The sequence below is a fragment of the Eriocheir sinensis genome, chromosome 2 (assembly GCF_024679095.1).
Source record: "Eriocheir sinensis breed Jianghai 21 chromosome 2, ASM2467909v1, whole genome shotgun sequence".
In the NCBI taxonomy this organism is placed as follows: Eukaryota; Metazoa; Arthropoda; class Malacostraca; order Decapoda; family Varunidae; genus Eriocheir; species Eriocheir sinensis.
The window spans coordinates 23875707-23895706 of NC_066510.1; the positions used below are offsets into that span (position 1 = coordinate 23875707).

The 20000-nt window shown below is 44.1% G+C and overlaps 1 long non-coding RNA gene across 2 annotated transcripts in view; it reads right to left on the reverse strand.

Annotated features, from left to right (window-relative positions):
* LOC127001534 (uncharacterized) overlaps positions 1–20000 on the reverse strand; it is a 97694-nt gene that overhangs the window by 70471 nt on the left and 7223 nt on the right. Inside the window, exon 1 of one of the 2 annotated variants that reach the window (XR_007755330.1) lies at positions 1889–2844. The exons of the other annotated variant lie outside the window; for it this stretch is intronic. This is a non-coding gene — a long non-coding RNA (uncharacterized LOC127001534). Of the gene's footprint in view, positions 1–1888; positions 2845–20000 lie in introns of those variants that run through there. 2 annotated transcript variants of the gene reach the window in all.

A 20000-nucleotide genomic window follows, 5' to 3' on the forward strand; every position in this document is an offset into this window, starting at 1 on the left:
GAAGTGAAGAAAATGGACTTAGTCATTTTACTCATTAGTATACTAAACGCCGATTGAATGACTGGTAATTCATACTTTTCCTTGTATTGCTATATTATTTAACAATAATAATAACCCAGATTTAAAGTGAGAACAGTATACCGCATTTATTGCAGTCCCTCCTTTCCCTCCTTTCCCTTAATTAAGCAGGTGTTTGTATCAGGAATAGTTTTATTTTTACTTATATTTTTTTCATTTTTTTGTGACCGAGTTGAGGGCATCGTGGCTTTGCGGTGAGTAGCGTTTTTTTTTTTTTCACATTATTGCTGTCTTCTTTTTTTTTTTGCCCTTGAACTGTTTCCTCTACTGTAAAAAAAAAAAAATAAAGGCGACGATGTGACTGGAGAAATCTACAGGCAAAACTGAAGGTGGATGGAGGGTAGGCGCGCCTCCCTCCAGTTTATTTGGTACAGCTCCTGGGGCTGGGGGGAGGGGGGGAGGTCAGTCAGCGATATAAAATATTGCTGAGAGAAAATAATAAAGGGATGGGATGGAGACCACAAAACTCATGTAAAATGGATGGTCAAGTTTTTAACATTTTAAGTTGCTGTATTTTGTCGTGTCGAGGTGTGGGTTATATAAATGTGAATTGCATGTTATTTTTAATAATGCTGTACAATATGATACAACTGACATTCAAGAGCTCATCATGTGAATGTAAGCTTACGTGTTTATTTTCATAAATGTCATTCTTCCCGTAATGTAGGATGCATTGATCATCGTCAGATCACTGATCTTAGTTGTGTTAAAATATATGTTGTTTCAAGCGTTTCTTGCATCTTAAATACAAAGCCACAAATATTTTTTTTTTATATTGGAAGAGACACTTGGCAGTGGCTAATAAAGAATGAGGGACCAAAGATATACTATTTACACCACAGGAAAGCACCAAACATGTGCGTGGTGCTTTGCTTGATTGACCTGACAGTAACGTTCATGAACTTCTGTGAAAAACGACGACGCTGTTTTTCTTTAGATATTTTCTACATTAAGTGAAAATTAAGTACACAATAGGAATGTAATATTGCGTAACAGTGCAGTGACTGATGGTCGTACGAGCCACACAGAAAGAAAATTACCTAAAGCGCTCACGATGACAGAAAGTCTGGCCGAGGAAAAAGGCGGAAAACACAGCTGACGTGAGGCGAGGCGCGAGGGCTGGCCGCGGCCCTAACGAGCGACGGGACAGGCCTCGGCTCGGGAAAAATACCCCCAAACCTTTTGTCTCTTTTGTGAAGAGGAGCCATTATCTGACGCACATGATAGATGGCGAACACTCACGTTAGCTCCTGTCCAATTACGTGAAATATCAGATTACCTTCGACCAGTAATGGATTACATCCCGAAAGAATACCTCGGCCGTTTATCATGGGTGATACATGCGCCTATTAACTCGGTATGGATTTCTCCGTGGATGTTATTGATTCTACTTCACCTTGCCGCGATCTCGACTTGGTGCTCGCAATGAAGTGGTCAGCGTAGCTCGCTGCCGCTGTAAGGAATTTACGGCGCTCACAGTAAGCGAGGCACAATTTGGGGCTGTAAAGAGAATGGGTGTCCTTTTTTGCTCATTGAGATTCCGGTAATTGTGATGCCGACGATTAATTAAAGAGGTCTGCTTAAAGTATGGTGCTTCATTGAGCAGACGTGTGCCGACAAGGACCGGAGTTATGCTTTGCCGCGTGCTCTCGCCGCTAGGAATGAGTAAATGCATCAATACAATTTATAAATCGTGACGATAAACCTCTGCGTTTTATGTCGCCAAGATAGTTATAGTGGCTTGTGATATTCCTTGAAAACACGTCTCACTTTATCCTAAAAAAAAAGTGGCTATCAAATTACTTCTTACCTTATTTTTAACGTAGTCGAATGTGTGAATGTCTTTTTATGCAGTGTAAGGCTGCTGCCCGGCGCTGCGTCCCGCCCGGCACCTCCCCGACCACACTCAGAAGGAAACTGGTCAAAGTTCTTGATGGCTGCTGCGGCCGGCAGCCAAGGGGCTGCAGAGGGACCACGACAGGGCCCAGGCCGACCAAGGTGTAAAAACTGAGCTACCCATTGTCCAGCAGAGGCAATGCAGATTAATCTAGTGACCAACGAAGAATTTGTTGCTGCCCTGACCGGGGGCACAAAAGGGGGACAAAGGCGAACCAACCTCCTGAGAGCGGGGGTGACTTTTTGCCGGCTCGGGCGAGGCCGCCGACGCTGGCACCCAATGCAGGCGCGGCCAGCGCGGACGGCAATGCAGCTGAGGCCACTGACCACGGGAGGGGAACGTGCGAGGAGGACAATACTCTTACAATGCACTTGGGAATATGCAACGGTAAGGGAATTTTTTGTCACGGTCGGCTGTCATATGAAGGATGCGGCCTGACCACTGCAGGTAGGGGGCCGCTGCATTGTGCTCGGAGGGGACACGTTCATCCGCCGGTAACCGCGCCAGCCCCTGCAGCCCTCCCCGCCCGAGCCGAGGCCCGCGCCATAGGACAGCTGATTGTGTGTTTAGGGAGGCTACCTGAATTTTCTGCTTATCCGGCTCAACAAGATTACGCGTCGCGAAAGTGTCAGGGCGGCCCCTCGGCGCGAAAAGAACGAGGAGGCCCGAGGAAGTTGCCGCCCCTCCTGCTTAGGCAAGGAGGCGGCGGCGGGCGCGTACCGTCGTTCAGCCGGCTGCCGTGATCTTACTGCTTCGATATTACAACGATTCGAATATATATATTTTTTTGTAGGCAAACCAGGCTGGAAGAGGTAAATAATATCTTCATATAAACCATTACCGATATTACTGGATATCCAACTATTGCGTGTTCCAAAAATGTTAAATACATAAAGACGAAGAACCATGAATGTAGCACAATAGTAATGCCTCAGTAATAATAATATACATTTGTTTGGTCAAAGAAAAATATTGATTACGTAGCAGAATAACGATGTTATCGCCGCTCATAGCACCACGTCCTTGTTATTCATAAAACGCGTGGGTGCGATGATATGTCTGTCTGTGTCCGCTGCTTGATTTCTGTGAACGTGTCTGTGTGTATTTTTCCCCTCAATGAAAAAAAAAAAATGACATAAGCCTTCCGCAGATTAAAATACAGAAACAAGATATTACACAGCAAAGTTACGAAAGAAAGAAGCAAAATTATTCCACCTGCAGAGAAAAATGCATTCATTAATTACGCGCGGAACATCAGCTTTAACCTTGACACATTTACCTCGGAAAAAAATCCCATCCCATTTAAATTCAACAAGTAAAGTTGCACCTGAGCGGCGTATTTGGCGTGAGCTCCGCGTACTACAAATGATTAAATTAAAGGCAATATGAGAGTTATTTCCTGGCTTCGATTCTGTTAGCGGGGAAAAATAATAACTTTGTTCGCAGGCTTCACAGAAATTTAATTTGTCGCAGCCTCGAGCACGGCGGCGGTTTTTGTACATATCCGGGACGGAGCTCCTGCGCTGGACATTGGCCGCGTCAACTGTGTGTGTGTGTGTGTGTGTGTGTGTGTGTGTGTGTGTGTATGTGTGTGTGTGTGGGTGTGTTTGTCTGTCCATATATCACTCCGTCTGGTTTTTAAATTCTTTTTTGTGTACAAGATTAAACATTTACGATATTTTTATTTCCAATTTGAATAGTGGAAACACCCCGCGCCAGTCAGCAGCGCCAGACAAGGGAGGGGAAGGGAGAGGTTGAAGCGAAAAGGTGGAGAAAAAAAGTTTGAGATAGTTTTCCCCCTAGTGCCTTCACACCCTCACGCACCCTCACCCACGCGGAGGCAAAGAGGAACGTAGTACTCCAGCTTCATTCATGTCCATAGCATCGATACTCTATGAATGGACATTTTGTTTACAAACACTCGGATCCCATGCATGGGTGTGCCGTCGTTCTTGACTCATGGCAGGTGAATTAAAGGGACACCAACTAGTGACTCTTTGTGTGTGCATGTGTGTGTGTGTGTGTGTGTGTGTGTGTGTGTGTGTGTGTGTGTGTGTGTGTGTGTGTGTGTGTGTGTGTGTGTGTGTGTGTGTGTGTGTGTGTGTACGTTGCTGGCCCGCCGGCTAAAACAAGGCTCTCTATTTTTGCAGCGGCAGCTCACGGTATGACTTTTTGAACAAACAGCTTTAAGTTCGCAGTGGGGGACGAAGGTTACTCTTTGTTGCTACATTCTGCTGCTGTACAGCGGCTGTTGGTTTGTTGCTGGGAATGGATACATTTTTCCTCAGTCTTTTAGTTGTGGTGGCTATGTTGTTTTGTTACTGTTATTATTATTATTATTATTATTATTATTATTATTATTATTATTATTATTATTATTATTATTATTATTATTATTATTATTATTATTATTATTATTATTATTATTATTATTATTATTATTATTATTATTATTATTATTATTATTACCATCATTATTATTATCATTTTTCCGTTTTTTGTGTGTATATCGGTTACGTCTTGAAAAACTTTGCAGTAATTTTCTAGGGTGCCTTGTGTCTCTAATCATTCTTTTCCTTGCAAATGTTTCATTTTTCATAATTTCATCACACCATCTGATGAACGGCCTCTCCTTGGGTCTTTTTATATCAGTTATTCAAAAGCTAATGGAGAAGTTTGGGAGTGGAAAAATGTTGTAGAATGAAGAAGCAGTACTCTGTCCTATTATGGAATGAAACAAGCTGATGAATTTTTCTGCATGGTTTTCTTTTTCATTTTGCATTTGTTTTCTTGCTCGCTGAGTCAAGGGAGTCCAACGTGTCTATTTAGCAAAGGCTGTTGTTATTATTTTTACTATTAATGATCAAAATTAAATTCAGTGTTCCTACTGATAATACTACTTTTTCGCAAGTAGTACTACTTCTACTAATACTATCACTGCTACTACTACTAGAGCTACATCTTCTACAACAACAACAACTACTACTACTACTACTACTACTACTACTACTACTACTACTACTACTGTTAATATTACTACTACCGCTATTCCTCCTCCTCCTCCTCCTCCTCCTACTGCTACTACTACTACTACTACTACTACTACTACTACTACTACTGTTATTATTACTACTACCGCTATTACTCCGCCTCCTCCTCCTCCTCCTCCTACTACTACTACTACTACTACTACTACTACTACTACACCCAATACTACTACTGCTGTTGCTGCTGCCGCTGCTGCCGCTGCTGCTGCTGCTGCTGCTGTTACCACTATCATTTCTAATGTAATAGAATCTTAACATATTTATCTGGTGTATAATGTTTTAATTTCCTCGTGATATTTTGGATTATTAAAAGATGTATTTCTTTTTAGTGATTTCGAGAGTCAGAAAAAGGCGTAATTATCATCGATCATAAAGGAGAAGCCACTCTGACAGTCACTATAGGCTGCTCTTAATAACGAAGCCCTGATGGTGTATATAAACCTTGGCTTCCGGTACTGTCAAGAGCTGTGCCCCGGCTCGTTAGAAAAAAAAAGGTACGAGTTTTCAACGCGCAGTAGTAGTAGTAAAGCAATTAGATAAATCAATAAATGGTTGGTCGCTAAATAATCACATGTAAATAAATAAGTATTTAAATAAATAACATAATATAGAAATAAATAAAAATAAATAAAGAAAATAATATAGAAAAGTAAATAAATACACCAACAAATTACCCCGAAAATAAATCGCAAACATATAAATGAATAAAGTGGACAGCGTAGCAACAGCGCGGAACGAGTAAAAATGTTTTCTGACAATAAACATGAAAGGGAAGCCGACCACTATTTTTAAAAGTCGCCTTAAAGGGGAGAGAACACGACTACGCCTGCAGTATTTATGTCTGGCCTAGTTTTATCCAGTCTGGCCTCGTGCTGTTGTTGTTGCTGTTGTTGCTGCTAAAAATAGTGTCACCAAGTTTATCTTTTTTTTTTTTCGGGTGAACTGGAAGGGAGGGCGGGAAGGAAGAGAGGGAGGGATGTGTTGGGCCGAGGACGTGTTGCTGAATGACTTGTGTGTTCCTGCTGTGTTTCGTTTTACATTCGCGTACATATTTGTTTAGTTGTGGCGTTGTTTGCTTTTCCTGTGTACTGTGGCGGACGATTATCTTTCTGTTGGTCTGTGTGGATTTGCATGTAAAAATATACGTAAGAATATAAGAAAAGAAATATGATGATATGTTTTTCATTCGAATTACCAACATGCGCTTTCACTGTTTCGTATTCAGTAGGTCGAAAATACCACTACAGATATTTTTATAGTAGTGTATTTCTTTCTTTTAATGAGAGTATCAAATAACCTTAATCAACACCCTAATACAAAAGCTCGTTACATAGACGATCAGAAACATAAATGATACAAAACAACAACGGAAATCCCAGTGTGTTATGTATGCCAGTATCGACTCTAGAATTAAATGGTGATTGTCCGGCGCCCCGACTCTTCTCGTCCCGCCGGGCCTCGTCGGAGTTCGAGAGTGAGAGAAAAAAATAGAGGTAGCGGGTAGACTCTAGCCGAGGCCGGTTCAGTCGCGGCAGTCATCCTTCTATTCCATTTAACTTTCCTTTGAACACCTTTAATACATAACCACTGGCGCGAGGGACGTGTATCTGTTCACTGAGGCGTAATGCATTTGAATTAGCCTGTGTGTTTTGTCCCCATTTTTCTTTGCATACGAAAGTAGATGTGTTCTGATTTTGGCTTAAATTTGCACCCGATTACCCAGTGCGAGGCGGCGCGGCGAGGCCCGGCCAGATCAGCCGAAAATTAAAATGTTTTCGTGTTTATAATAGCTGCTTCCAACCTCCACTCGCGGATGTTTTTCGTGAGCCGTATAAGCTCTGGGGAATAGTAAGCGATTATAAACAAGTGCTTCGTATTAGTGGAAACGGGTAAACAATGCGGACACTCGGTATGTAGCTGCCGGGGCACAGACTTCTCCGCACGCACTGTTTGGAGAAAACCTTATTTTGACTCTGCGCTCGTCCGGTAGTAATACCTAAGCTTTTTGCGATAGAGTAAAGGAAGAAACAAGTCATATACGAAAATAAAAATCATTAACGTCAGATAAAGCTAAGAAGTGGTATAGAACTGAAGGACTCTCTTCCCGGAATATTTCTGAGGGTCCACAATCTTATCTCTTTTTTTCTCTTGGGCATATATTTGACAGATGACCCCTTTCCCAGTTTTATACCCTCCTTCTAAAATTTCAACGTTTGGCGAGTGTGAGTGAGCGGGCAGGGGGTGGAGGCTTGAGTGAAGGGCGAGGGAGGATGAGTTGACCATAGGCAGGTCGATTCCGGGGGTGTGGGGTGGCGGCCGCGTGTGACGGTACAGATAAAGGAGGGGAGAGCGATGACTGGCAACGGCTGAAGGGTCGGGGCTGTAACGCTGGGCACGGACATGGGGCCGCCGGTGACACAGTGCCCTGAAACAATGCTGGGCCCAGTGATCGCCGGAGCCCCGCGAGGGATGCACACAGCTGACCCCCGTCCCTCAGAGCGCGCCTGCAGCTGTCAGGCAGGCCACCCCGATCCTACAGGGAAAAGTGCAGATATTTTTCCTCCAAACTGACCAGGGGTGACACCATAAGAGGAAGCTGCTGTCTTTACTTTAAGTAAGGTCAGTTGCTGATGCTTTGCCGGCTGTTATATAGATACAAAAAGTGTATTTCTAAAGTACCGACATGTCAAGAATTTGCGTTAGTTGCTACAGTCATTGGGTACGACTATATGATTTTTACTTTGAGACATAAGTAAATCATTTGGTGAACAGCTGTTGTAGTCGAGTCCTTTAGGTATTATTTGGTATTTGTTGTTTATTGTCATTTATTTTTATTTATTGTAACACATCACGGACAAGCAAGTGAACGTAACATTACATTTACTTGTTACCGGAAATTACAAAATTGCAAGACTGTTGACCATTTTTTTTACAGAAGTGCTCATCAAGGTCTGTCAAAGCCAAGAAAAGCAACGATGACTTTGGTTCAGGATGGAAGGTGGTACGAAAGCCTTGTGTGACTTTTTGTAATATTTTTAGTATGTCTTTTGGTGGGTGTAGGTTTTTCATTTATCCTCTCTGTCTGTCTGCGACTATTTTGTCTGCTTGTGTGTGTGTGTGTGTGTGTTCCTCTCTCTCTCTCTCTCTCTCTCTCTCTCTCTCTCTCTCTCTCTCTCTCTCTCTCTCTCTCTCTCTCTCTCTCTCTCTCTCTCTCTCTCTCTCTCTCTCTCTCTCTCTCTCTCTCTCTCTCTCCTTTTAACTGCCATTCACCGTATCTTCCAAACTATATTGCGTTACTTTGGCTACCCACAACGCCCTCAAAAGCCTGTCGACTTCAAGCCCAGAATACGTACTGGCTGCCTACATACTCCTACACACCCTCCCCTTCAGTGGCCAATATCCCCTGTCCCTTCTTTCTCTCGTTCCCTCACGCCCTCGCCCTTCCCCCAACTTGACCTTGCCAGCGATCTCTTTCCCCCAAACAAAACTCCCCTAACACAGCTTGCCACACACACTGACCCAACCTCTCTCTCCTCCTATCCATCTTTCCTACACCTTCCCTCTAAACTCCCTCGAATCTTTACCCCTCTCTCCCCTCCCTTCCCCTCGATACACACACACACACACACACACACACACACACACACACACACGCACACGCACACACGCACGCATACACACACGTACAAAAAATAGTAGCAGCAGTAGCTATCTTTCTCTCCCCCTCCTATTCCTCCTCCTCCTCCTCCTCCTCCCTCTTGCTGTTGCTACTGCCGCTGCTGTTGGTGTCGTGGTTTTATCTTCTCTTCTGCTTCGTTTGCATTCTTGTTTTTTGCTTTTTTTCCTTTTCCTTATCTCCAAATTTTTTTTTGTCTTCGTTCTCTTCTTCGTCTTTGTCCTCTGTTCCCTTCTCGTCATCGTCCTCCTTGTCCTCCTCCTCGTCGTCCTCCTCCTTCTCCTCGTCCTCGTCGTGGTCCTCCTCCTTCTCCTCCTCTTTCTCGTTGTCACCAACACTCACATGCCTCACCGTCCATGCTGACAGAGCGTCTTTTGTTGACGGGCACAGCGGCGGCCGAAATTAAATATTTGGCATTATATCTGCCTTAAAACCCGTGGCCTTGATTGTTAATGAAGAGTCGGAGGCCACGAGAGTGCAAGGCGCGGGAGGGGGAGGGGGAGGGGGTCGGCCTGGCGTGGGATGTGTGAGATTCAAAACGAATTTTCACCCGCGTGTCTGTCCTTTAGCGGCGACGGCGGGGAGAGTGGTCTGGACGCTTTGTTTTTTACCTTCTCCCTTCTCGACCAGCGGATAGATAGATAGATAGATAGGTAGACAGAGAGAGAGAGAGAGAGAGAGAGAGAGAGAGAGAGAGAGAGAGAGAGAGAGAGAGAGAGAGAGAGAGAGAGAGAGAGAGAGAGAGAGAGAGAGAGAGAGAGAGAGAGAGAATTTTTCCTAAAACGTCGAGACAGACATATTGAATAGATTAGATACACTGTTCCGGGGCCTTCGGTTGCGTGTAGTGAGAGGCAAAACTCCGTGGGTGACTTCGAGTGGTTGTAGTTGAAGAGTGAGTCTCACAGCTTCGGTGCAGATTGCGTTAGGTTGTGTTGTCTTGCTGCCTCGAGAAGGGAAAAAGGGAGGTGGAAAACGCGGATAATGTTAGTCTTATCTCGGGGTTGTAAGTGTAAATATTTACCAATGATATGATGATGAAGGTGAGGGAAACCATTGCTATCCTGTGTTAGTTCTAAAGTCCTCCTAAGAATGGGTTACCTGCGATTAGCATTAAAACTAACCCGTGTATAGTCACCTCGGACAAGTTGTTTCTATGTAACTACTACGAATCAACGCACTCCTCGAAGTCCAAGGAAGCAGAGCGCCAGTAGAGTATCGCCAGTGGCCAGCTCTTGCACCTCGCCGAAGCAACATTTAAATGTTTATATGCGACAGTTGCATTAGTATTATTCCTCACAGCGCTGATCACTGTAATTATTTGAATTACCATATTCACTTTGTATCTGTGAATCCTTTCTTTTACAACGCGTGTTAGGGGGTTCAGAACATTGTTGAAAATGCAAGTTGAGATGATCCTTAGTCTTCAGTCACGTTGTCATTGTTTTCTTTCATCATCCAATTCAAATCGAGAGAAATTCTTGTCTGCTCAAGGCTGCATCTCCTTCATCATGTTGAGCGTTCTTCATGTGTGAGTTAGATTGTGTTTACAGGGCTAGGACGAAATTCTGTTGTCTAATCATATTAAGTAATCTTGCAATATTACCTGGCAATTCTGCAAAATTGATATTAATGTTAAACACAGCTGCATCCCGGTAGCATTAGGGCCTTGCCTCTGTTGTAGCCATGCAGCAATATTCAGCAGTCTTATACGGTCTACAATCTCACAATGAAATCCGCGAATCATTGAATACATGGAGTAGCGTCGGGGCATTCTGGCGGCGACGTCTGTGCCGGGTCCGGGCGGCGGGGCGACGGGACAGCCTGCTGGCCCGTCCTGTGCCGCCAGGCCCGCCCGTGGCCCAAGGAGGGATGGCCGCAGGGTGAAAAAGTCTCTCTCACAGCCATTCACACTCTCTCTCTCTCTCTCTCTCTCTCTCTCTCTCTCTCTCTCTCACACACACACACACACACACACACACACACACACACACTCACACACACACTCACACACACACACACACACACACACACACACACACACACACACACACACTCACTCACTCACTCACTCACTCTCTCACTCACACACACACACACACACACACACACACACACACACACACACACACACACACACACACACACACACACACACACACACACACACACACACACACACACACACACACACACACACACACACACACACACACACACACACACACACACACACACACACTAAACTTACAGGCCCACAAAACGAAGGGGAGAATCTGTAAGAGTAAGTGTTTCTTGGTTTTTAATTCCGTGGTGATGGTTATGAGTCAGCGGCGGGTGGCTGATTACGTGATTATGGCAGCAGCAGAGGCAGCAGTAGCAGCACCAGTGGTAGTGACGATGGCAGCGGCTGTAGCTGATGAGGGGACTGGGTGTAGCTAGTAACTGCATGCAGGAGCCGCCGCCTCAGTCACCTCCCCTTGCTTTTGTTATTATTTTCCTCGGGCAGTGTCTCCACCTGCGGAGTGCGGTAAATCTTCACTTTAATCCTGGTAATCTGGGGTTCGCTCGGCCACGCTCACGCTCGGATTAAAGCTTGAGTAAAGGTGACTACAATCAGCCAATTAGATCACGTCCTGAATTTTTAACCCGCCATTCAAAGCGCTGCAGGTCCTCTCATCTGGTTACTACGAATTCCCAGCTGAAACATTCTTAATTGCGCTAACGCCACTGTTCCTCTCGCTCCCTCTCGCTCTCTTTCTCCCCAGCCGCCCTGCTTGACCTGACGGAAGAGTGATTGTTCTTACTTCCACGGCTCCCTCGTGACCCCCGTGCCCCTCTTTCCCGGCTCGTCCTTCTCTTCCAGCGGCGGCGAAGAAGCGTCTGGCTGCCACTAATTAGATCGAAATCAATCTGTGCAGCATTTAGGGTAATTGTGACCAAATGGCTAATTTTCCAGAATGAGAAGGTTCTCATTGACGTGTGTAAAAACCGAGCGGGCCGCGAGCACCAGCCATCACGGGGATAATAAGGACGTAATGACCTTCGATAATACGCGCGTAATACTTGTATTATCTCGCGCGGGTAGATAAGTGTGGAATGTACCGATTGCTTCAGTGGATTAGCCTTTTGTTGCTGTTGTAGCAAGGAAGGCAATAGGACGCATTTCCAGTTGGTTATCCTAATTGATTTTAATGTGTTGTTCCGCGAAGGGAAGAGTTGTTAACAGTATCGTAAATGCAGAAAGAAAGCGACAGAGTTAATATACAAGTTCTTATTAGGGTTTGGCGATGAGTATTCTTTGATGATGCATTTTCATACTGCTAAGGCGGGCATGAAGTCAGTAAAGGCCCTGTTAGATACTATTTCCCGTTGTATTAATAGCTGAAGAATTTCTCTCTCTCTCTCTCTCTCTCTCTCTCTCTCTCTCTCTCTCTCTCTCTCTCTCTCTCTATCTATCTATCTATCTGTCTTTCTATCTATCTATCTATGTCTTTCTCTTGTTTTGCGATACGAAAGTGGATAAGGAAGCGATGGAGAACAGTCTCATTAATGATTGTTTTTTGCGCAGTAGACATTTTTTTCTTATTGGTGTTGGGAAGTGCTGAGGACATGCCACTGTGATCTTCTACTGAAAAATCTGTTTATTATCGAAGGGTAATGTAAATGGACTCGCAGAGTTATATCGTTATTACATAAAAAAATCATATATCAAAATAAATAACTGATGAAATACCAGCTGCCAAAAAAGAGAGAAATATTGAATTTTCTTGCAGGTAAAACTATACGTAGCCTACTAAAGCATTCTCTAAGGATAAAGAAAATCTAAAATGCTAGAGTAAAAATTTCTTTGTAAAATAAAATATATGTATTTTGACAAGTATTTCTGCCATCTTACGTTGGTTACATTTCTAAACGAGAGGAAAGCCAAAAGGAAAGGGAAACAAAGCGTGCCGGAGACAAAGCAACAGGAAGAGATAAAAAGAATCTGTATTGCCTTGGATTAACAAGAGAAAGAGAGGGACTTGTGGAGAGGGAGGCAAAACGTGGCCTTGCCGGGCCAAGGAGGGGTGGGCGGCGTGATGAGTGGTGAGAGGGACGCCGAAAGTAAGACGTGGAAGGTGTGTGCAAGTATGAGCCAAGGCGAGAGGCGAGGGAAGGCGAGTGGGAAAGCAGCAAGAGGTGCCAAGGGACGGATGAAGAGGAGAGAGAGAGAGAGAGAGAGAGAGAGAGAGAGAGAGAGAGAGAGAGAGAGAGAGAGAGAGAGAGAGAGAGAGAGAGAGAGAGAGAGAGAGAGAGAGAGAGAGAGAGAGAGAGAGAGAGAGAGAGAGCTAGGGAGAGAGAGAAGAACGGAGGAAGGGAGGGAGGGAGGATAAAGCCGGACACGAGACGGCTGGGGCCCCTCTGGGCTGGTCTTCCAGGCGCTCTCCACCTCTTCGATCCAGCGCCGCCATTTTGTAAGCTCAGACAAGAGATTTGGAGTGTCAGAAATCTTAATTTACATTTAAGAAACCAACGTCTTCGCAGCCCATGGCTCTCTCAAGCTGCTTCTTTCTTAAGATGGGCGTGAGGAACCGAAATAAAAACATATATCATTGAATTAAATCTGATTATCGCTTAATTACCTGTCACTTTTGATTAATTAGGGCATTTCTGAGTCTGGAGGAGAGGTGTGCGCAGCCTCCATCAGCGCCGCGGCCCTTGGCAGGCACCGAGTCGCTCCGGAATGCTGGGGCCCGGCCGCTTCGCTCCTTCATATCTCATCAAAAGACGGCTCTAATTTACTCCCCTGATTGGCGATATGTATAAGGTTCTCTTTTGCACTTTAATGTATTCCTCTCCGGCTGAGGCGTTTTATCTCTCGGCGGCGATTTACATACGTGTGGCCGGTAAGTGATCAGACCGCTCGGAATATTATTGGTAGGGAATTTATTACGTGGCCTTTTTTCATCTACCTGCCTACCTTCTAATTCCACTTCCTTGAATATAACTGAGCGCGGAATGGTTTTGCGTTTAAGGCGAGTGAACTAATATTTCCTCAGCCTTAATATTCCCACAAGATACGGATTGCCTTTCAAGAAGAGATCTATCAGTTACTAATTTTAAGAAACTGCTTTGATGACCAAGAGCTGAAGGTAATTGAAGTTGGTCGCTGAATTTCAAGTACCGCGTCATCAGCTTCTCGTGGTGTCTTTGACTTTCTACCAGGATTTGCTTTTTTCTTTTTATCATTGCCTTCCCCTTTCACAAGCAGATCATCAAAGTGTTCAAACCCCATGAACACCGTAGTATCATCATGTCGATATATCTACTTAGTGAAAGAGGTATTATGAAAGTCGTGAATGGAAGAATCAACATAGACATCAAATAAAGGTTATCATAAGAGGAATCGCAGGATAAGAGAATTACCTTGAAATGATGGGAATAAAGGAACTCTTAGCGTGGGTGCTGAAGGAGAGAATGACTGCAAGAAAGTGATAACCTAACAATGAAATTAGTGCAGTGAGAAAATGAAGTGGGAATGTGAACATGAAGTGCCAGCGAGTGAGTGTCAGCATAACACTACAACGAAGAGAGATCAGCATGGCAGTGTTCGTATATAAGAGGTGGAGAGAGAGAGAGAGAGAGAGAGAGAGAGAGAGAGAGAGAGAGAGAGAGAGAGAGAGAGAGAGACAGAGACAGAGAGAGAGAAAGGGTGTCCACTTGCCGGTAGGATGAAGAGAAAGAGGAGAGGGAGGAGGAGGAGGAGGAGGAGGAGGAGGAGGAGGAGGAGGAGGAGGAGGAAGCACCAATGGTCACTACCGAGAAACACTGCTTCAGAAGACGTCTCCCTCCCGGTCAACCCCTTCCCCCCTTTCTCTCTCTCTCTCTCTCTCTCTCTCTCTCTCTCTCTCTCTCTCTCTCTCTCTCTCTCTCTCTCTCTCTCATTCTCTCTGCGTCCCTGAAGAAGGCCTCAACGCGGAAAGGAACGAGGAAAGGCAAAGGCAACGAAAGGAACCAAAGGAACCAAGGGAAGCAAAGGACCGCAGAAAGACGAGGAACAACAACGACGAGGGACTTTGAAGACTTTGCTGGCGGGATGATAAGTTCTCCTCTCCCACTCCACGAGGCGATCATATTCTAACGTTTCTCTGCCTCGGGTCGCGCTGAGGGTTTGTTTGTTTACTCGCTGACTTTCGGAGCGAGGCCAGCAGCAGGGTGCCAGAAGAAAGGCATGACGAACTCCATCCACCTCATCGTCTTCTTGCTCTGGAGGAGGTCGTGGTGGTGGTGGTTGTGGTGGTCTGGTCCGCTCGCTCCTTCAAGATCATCTTTTCCTTTGCGTTAATGGGGCCTCACGACGCTTGCTATTCACTATACGCAAGCTAAATTTCTGCTATGTGCAATTCCCACTTGTGAAGAGAGAGAGGGAGAGAGACAGAGACAGAGAGAAAGGAAGAGGAGAGAGGAGAGAAAGACGGAGACAGAGAGTACCATGACGTCACGCCAACGCGGTGCTCTCATTGGCTGAGGTGTGCCGGTGGGCGGGGCTGTGCATAACTAGCAGAGAGGCACCTTGAGTCGTTGCCGGTGCCGCCCACAAGCCTTTACCTCGAAGCTTCTCCTCGCCTCCTCCCAGCATCCCCTTCCCTCCTCCTCGGCGTCTCCTTCTCCTCCTCCTCCTCTTCCTCCTCCTCCTCCTCCTCCTCCTCCTTCTCCTCCATGTTTACCAGTCTACGCTGCTGGAACACTACACTTGCTTACCTCTCTTAGATACATTTCTTCTTTGTTTTGAAGATGATAGCAAAGCCTTCCGGAATAAAAAAAAAGTAACGAATGTGTGCTCTCGTAAATGTTAGTAATACTGGGGTTAAAATTATCCACATGAATTCGTAATGAAATTCCTGATTAGGTCTTCACTTTCTCCCCTTCATAATGTCCCTCGGGCAGCGGACGACTCTGCCACGACCAACCAAACCCTCCCTGGTCTCTCTCTCTCTCTCTCTCTCTCTCTCTCTCTCTCTCTCTCTCTCACACACACACACACACACACACACACACAGAGTCTGTCCCTTTCTTACCTTTTCTTCACCCCTCCCCTCCTCTTCCCTTCCGTCTATTCCTCTTCCCTCCTCGGCCTACCCTCGACATCAACAATCTCTTACGTGCCTCACAGAAATGTGAAGTGCGTAAGCCGTCCTCCTGTTTTTGTGACAATTTTAGGCAGATGAGCGTACATCATATGTGTATGTGTGTGTTTGTGTTTGTATGTGTGCGTGTGTGTGTAATTCAAAACCATGGGCTGATCACGTGCTGGACTCGTGATCCCCCACAACTTCTTTCCTGGGAAAAGCGTTAGATCTCGTTTAATCGATGTATGGGGACTGCTGGTGCCTCTCACTCCCTCTCTCCCTTACTCAAGGGGGCCAGAAATTGCTCCTTGTGAACGGAAAACCTTACGTCCTGAGTACGGCTCAAACCTCATCCTGCCAGGCCTAAGCCTGGCAGGGCAGAGTTTTAGTCCACTGCACCACGAGAACGATGTGTGTGTGTGTGTGTGTGTGTGTGTGTGTGTGTGTGTGTGTGTGTGTGTGTGTGTGTGTGTGTGTGTTTTGTTTTGTTTGGTGGGTGTTTGTTGAATTTAATTATGTAACGAGTTAATCATAATTTCATAAATGTAATTTTCGGAGTAGGTCGCGTAATGAAAATATGCATACTTGTATACTTGGGATTACTAAACCATTAGGTTCACACACACACACAAAAAAAATATGACTTATTTTGCGACTAAGAGAACTTTTCGTCTCATGTCAATTGACTTCTTGGAGGGGAGATTTACTTTTTTTTTTATTTTATATCCCTGCCTATTGCGCCGGTAGGCTTTCTTCATGGGCCAGATGGTCGGCCCAAGCCCGTCGTGGCGCAGGCAATTCTTTTATAGTGGCGCCAGTTATGTCGTTACTGTTGATTTTTTTTACCTGTTTTAATTATCCAAGTACCTTTCTTACCTCAAGGACTCATACTGTTGTGGTACTTCTTGTATTATATTTCGATAAGTGTGGCAGGTTAGATTATCTTGTTAAACGCGAGCTCCGGTTAAGAAGTTTACTTTCTGTTCTTCCCTCCACGCTTACCCTCGCGGCTCCTTGCAGGTCTCCCACACGCCCCAGCCCTCGCCTCCCCACGCCTCCACCTCCTGGAAGTGTGTCTGACGTGAAATATGATTACCTGTGCTCATCACTTCACCTTCAATGGAGCCACCTGACTTCCTGTCCTCATTACTACTTAAGACGGACGGAGCTGGAAGAGAATTATGCTTGAAGAGTCCTCCTTGCAGCATCAGCGAAGTGTCTTTTGCGATCTCAGAAAAGGTCTTGGTTAAAAATGTCAACTACTGCAGCGTTATTAATGAGTGTATGGATCCGTGCCTTCTTGGAAGGAGTTAATATGTCTGTCAGCTAAAGCAAAGTCCCTTGACTCATCCATTGTTTTGCCATCATGTGTCAGCTTTGCTGAATAAATTTAGGAAACTACGTCTAATGCGGCTCACGGGGAAGACAGTCAGCTTGAAAAAATACTGTCTCAATAGAGACTGTTACTGTGTTAAAGTCTCATTCTGAATATTGCAGCAGAAGTAACCTACATCGTTGTATGAGTATACTTAATTAAATTTTTACCACCTCTGTATTTGTATGTTTCATTTTCATGTAGTTGGTTCAGCTTCATCATTCCTTCCCTTCACCTTCGTTCCCTTCACCTCCGTCTCCCTTCCCTGCCTCTCCCACGCCAGTAACGAGCACAATAACGCGTCTCTGGCCTTCCCTCCCGTAAGGTCCACCGTTGAAAGTCTCCTTCACTGTCACTTGTAAATAGAAATAACAATATATGGGCGTTTTCCCAGCAAGGGCGCGGGAAGGACTCCATACAGGCGGCAGGGAAGGTGCCGGGAAGCTGAAGGAAACATTTGCTCTATTTTTTAAGAATTGAAGTTTGTGTACAAAGATAGTAAAGACAAGTTCACTTTTTATATTGAAGAAAATATTTTATTCGACATCTTAATAATTTCATATATATGAATTAAATCAATGATATTTATTATATATTCCAATACTACTATTACTACGATATTTATTACAAATACTACTATTACTATTTATAATCATGACAATAAAAGAAAATAATGATGACAAAAGCATTAATAGTACAAATAATTGCAAGAATAATGATATTGATAATAATAATAAAAGATAATATTACTGATAAAAAGATAGTAGTAATGCTGACGTAGTGGCAGTATCAATAATAATAATAATAATAATAATAATAATAATAATAATAATAATAACAATAATAATAATAATAATAATAATAATAATATAATAACAACAACAATAACAACAACAACAACAATAATAATAATAATAATAATAATAATAATAATAATAATAATAATAATAATAATAATAATGATTGCAATAGTAGTAATAGTAATAATATTAATAATTATAACAATAATAATAATACATACTGACAGCAATAATAGCGATAATAGTTTACAACCACAAAGCTAAATGATAAAGAGAACAACAAGAGCAATAACCTAAACAACGCTTCCCACACTGAGTACGGCAATTTATGTTGGCGGCCGAAAACACTCACTTTTCTCATTACGTTATTACTGTCACTTTCAGGCCGGGGCAATGTTTTAATGGAAAAAAGAGAGCATTCCATAACTATTTGTTGCCTGGAGTGTGTGTGGAGGTGAGGTGAGTGTGGGTGTGTATCTCTCTGTGAGTGAAATCATTTTCAATGTTTTGGCTTGCTTTTTTATTTCCTTTCCCTATTTTCCTCTACGCCCCCTCTGATCTCTCCATCATTCGCACCAACCACAGTAACTGGTTAATATTTTAGCTTAGTGTACTGAGCCAGGAGGGTAAAGCTAGGCTCCGTCGGGAGATGAAAAGAATGTGGTTTAGGATTCTGAGCAAAACAAAAGTTCCATTCACCTCACATGCATTGTACTACTCGTAAACCATTAATTCCTCACAACATGAAGGATCATACGCCCCTGGTTGTTCTGACTATATATACGATTGGTAAGAATGACCATCTCCACTACATGCGTCATTTCGGCTTCTAAATCGGTATCACTGTCAGCGGCGTGGCAGGCCTGGCCCGGACACGTGGAACATCTGGTCCTCGTGTCCACGTATCCAACAGCGACAATTAACTCCCTTTTTCTACTCGCGACAGTGAGAGCCACCCGGCAAAAACGTTTAAGCGGCCGGCCGAGTGCGCGGGCGAGGTGGGCAGCCGGCCAGGTGCAAGAGGTGATAATTGGCGAAAGATTTTTGGCGCGGTGAGAGAGAGTGAAGGGCCATCGCCTTTCCAACGCGGCGCCGCCAGAGTGCCAAAGCCGCCTCTGTGCTAACACATGAGCGTTTTTATCGTCTGACTGAATGTAGAGTGGTGTGTGTGTGTGTGTGTGTGTGTGTGTGTGTGTGTGTGTGTGTGTGTGTGTGTGTGTGTGTGTGTGTGTGTGTGTTGGAACGATTTTTTAGTTGATTAACGTCGAAGCAGCAACGCATGCAGTATAATACAGTATACTGAGCTGGTCTATTAATCATTCAATTTCGACTTATACACTATCATCTCCATCATTATCATCATCATCCTCAGCAGCCTGTATCATTCCCCTGCAGGACATGGGTTAAACTTATCCATCCGTTTCTGCCTTGTGCCTCTAGTTCCCAGTCTGGATTTAAACGTTCCATATACGTCATATTTCAATCGCAGCATCTAGTGAATGGCCTTCCCTGGGGTCTTTTTTTGTTAGTGATTTCGTTGTCTATATTTTTGGTCATGGTGTCCGCTCTCCTAGATATTTGTCCTGGCCATTGTCATTTCCTTACTTTATTTTCCTTTATTATTATTTTATCCCATATTAGTTTATTCTTTTATCCATTTACAGTTTTTGTTTCCTGTTTTCTTGAGCTTTTTCTTGGACAATTATTTGCACAACTTCAGTTTTCATCTTTATCCTTAGCGCTATTTGTAGAGTAGAATGTTGGCTCATTCCTTCCATTTTGCCGAAAGATTCTGAAAAATATAGACATCTGCAAATCGAAGGTAACTCAGGTATTATTATTATTCATATTCTTATACCCCTCATCCTCCTGTAAAGCCTTTTGAATCTTTCTTCCTAAATAGTTCTCTCAATCATATACACATTAACATTCGCGAAACTTTTTTGACACACCAGTAACAACACGAAGCTAGCCGGGCCACGAGCTGACGGGGAAGATAATTTATCATTTTACTTTCC